At 62.6% G+C, this 2,500-nt stretch overlaps 1 non-coding gene across 1 annotated transcript in view; it reads left to right on the top strand.

The window, feature by feature from the left end:
- The first annotated feature begins 2,231 nt into the window (after positions 1–2,231).
- Positions 2,232–2,500, top strand: part of LOC149722762 (small subunit ribosomal RNA) — a 1,814-nt gene continuing 1,545 nt past the window's right edge. The window contains exon 1 of the ribosomal RNA XR_016387177.1: positions 2,232–2,500. This exon is cut by the window's right edge and continues 1,545 nt beyond it. This is a non-coding gene — a ribosomal RNA (small subunit ribosomal RNA).

Here is a 2,500-nt window from a genome sequence, read left to right as displayed (position 1 = left end):
TAAGCTAAAACGTTAGCCCGACGTCGGGCTTCGTTGTGGTGGAAGCTGTTCGCCCCTGGCCGTTGTACAATTGCGCCGGGCTTCCCGAGCTCTCCGCGGGGTGCCGAGGTGCCCCTTGCCGCGGAGCCAGATCCCCGAGGTCGTGATCGAAGTCGCTCGGTCGGAGGTCGACCGATTGCCGACCCGACCATCCTAGGTCGTTTTACACTGAGCGAAAACGTCGGCCCGACGTATTGCTTCGTTGTGGTGGAAGCTGTCCGCCTCCGGCCGTTGTACAATTGCGCCGGGCTTCCCGAGCTCTCCGCGGGGTGCCGAGGTGCCCCTTGCCGCGGAGCCAGATCCCCGAGGTCGTGATCGAAGTCGCTCGGTCGGAGGTCGACCGATTGCCGACCCGACCATCCTAGGTCGTTTTACACTGAGCGAAAACGTCGGCCCGACGAATGGCTTCGTTCTGGTGGAAGCTGTCCGCCTCCGGCCGTTGTACAATTGCGCCGGGCTTCCCGAGCTCTCCGCGGGGTGCCGAGGTGCCCCTTGCCGCGGAGCCAGATCCCCGAGGTCGTGATCGAAGTCGCTCGGTAGGAGGTCGACCGATTGCCGACCCGACCATCCTAGGTCGTTTTACACTGAGCGAAAACGTCGGCCCGACGTATTGCTTCGTTGTGGTGGAAGCTGTCCGCCTCCGGCCGTTGTACAATTGCGCCGGGCTTCCCGAGCTCTCCGCGGGGTGCCGAGGTGCCCCTTGCCGCGGAGCCAGATCCCCGAGGTCGTGATCGAAGTCGCTCGGGCGGAGGTCGACCGATTGCCGGCCCCACCAGGCTAGGTTGTTTTACACCATGGTAAAATGTTGGCCCGACGTCGGGCTTCGTTGTCGTGGAAGCTGTTCGCCCCCGGCCGTTGTAGAATTGCGCCGGGCTTCCCGAGCTCTCTGCGGGGTGCCGAGGTGCCCCTTGCCGCGGAGCCAGCGCAGGAGGTCGATCCCCGCGGGTGGCCTGCGCGGCTGTCGGGCTCCACTGCGGGAGGTGGTGTAGGTGCTTGGAGCGCAGCGGGCCGATCCACGGGAGTGGCTTGCACGGCTTTCGGTGGCCACTGTAGGAGAGTATAGGCGCTGGGAGCGTAGGAGGTCGATCCCCGCCGGTGGCATGCGCGGCTGTCGGGCTCCACCGCGGGAGGTGGTGTAGGCGCTGGGAGCGCAGCAGGTCGATCCACGTGGGTGGCTTGCACGGCTACCGGTTGTTACTGCAGGAGAGTGTAGGCGCTGGGAGCGCAGCAGGTCGATCCACGGGGGTGGCTTGCACGGCTATCGGTTGTTACTGCAGGAGAGTATAGGCGCTGGGAGCGCAGCAGGTCGATCCACGGGGGTGGCTTGCACGGCTATCGGTTGTTACTGCAGGAGAGTATAGGCGCTGGGAGCGCAGCAGGTCGATCCACGGGGGTGGCTTGCACGGCTATCGGTTGTTACTGCAGGTGAGTATAGGCGCTGGGAGCGCAGCAGGTCGATCCACGGGGGTGGCTTGCACGGCTATCGGTTGTTACTGCAGGAGAGTGTAGGCGCTGGGAGCGCAGCAGGTCGATCCACGGGGGTGGCTTGCACGGCTATCGGTTGTTACTGCAGGAGAGTGTAGGCGCTGGGAGCGCAGCAGGTCGATCCACGGGGGTGGCTTGCACGGCTATCGGTTGTTACTGCAGGAGAGTGTAGGCGCTGGGAGCGCAGCATGTCGATCCACGGGGGTGGCTTGCACGGCTATCGGTTGTTACTGCAGGTGAGTATAGGCGCTGGGAGCGCAGCAGGTCGATCCCCGCGGGTGGCCCGCACGGCTGTCGGGCTCCACCGCGGGAGGTGGTGTAGGCGCTGGGAGCGCAGCAGGTCGATCCACGGGGGTGGCTTGCACGGCTATCGGTTGCTACTGTGAGGTGTTTGCGTCGGCTGGCAAAGGGTGCGCTGAGCAGAAATGTTACTGTTCGTTTGCGCTGCCAATTGCCGTTTTGGTCGTATCGAGTGGTTTTGTCGCAGCTAGTTGCAAGTCGATCTCGCGGCGGTTAACAGGGAATAGCGGGCAAGAGCTCGCCCTCGTACCGCCGCGCGATAAGGTGACAGGTTTTCTAAGCTCTGAAAAGAGCAAAGTGGTCGGATTACTAATCCATTGCGCGCTTCGGCGTGCTTGGGTGGCGTCCGCGACGCGGGGCGAGCGACCCCATCGCGCGGCCGCCCTTCGGGGTGGCGGTTACGTTGTTACCTGGTTGATCCTGCCAGTAGTGATATGCTTGTCTCAAAGATTAAGCCATGCAAGTCTAAGTACGAGCTCTCGTACAGCGAAACTGCGAATGGCTCATTAAATCAGTTATGGTTCATTTGATCGTATGGTTTACTTGGATAACTGTGGTAATTCTAGAGCTAATACATGCAAACAGCGCCGACTTCGCGGGAGGCGTGCTTTTATCAGACCAAAAACCGACCGCGGCTCCGGCCGCGTTCGACTGGTGACTCTGGATAACCTGGCGG

The sequence above is a fragment of the Ciona robusta genome, unplaced genomic scaffold (genome assembly GCF_009617815.1).
Source record: "Ciona robusta unplaced genomic scaffold, ASM961781v2 AP042760.1".
Taxonomy (NCBI): Eukaryota; Metazoa; Chordata; class Ascidiacea; order Phlebobranchia; family Cionidae; genus Ciona; species Ciona robusta.
Note: the sequence above shows the minus strand (reverse complement) of the source record. Positions and strands in the feature narration are given on the sequence as shown.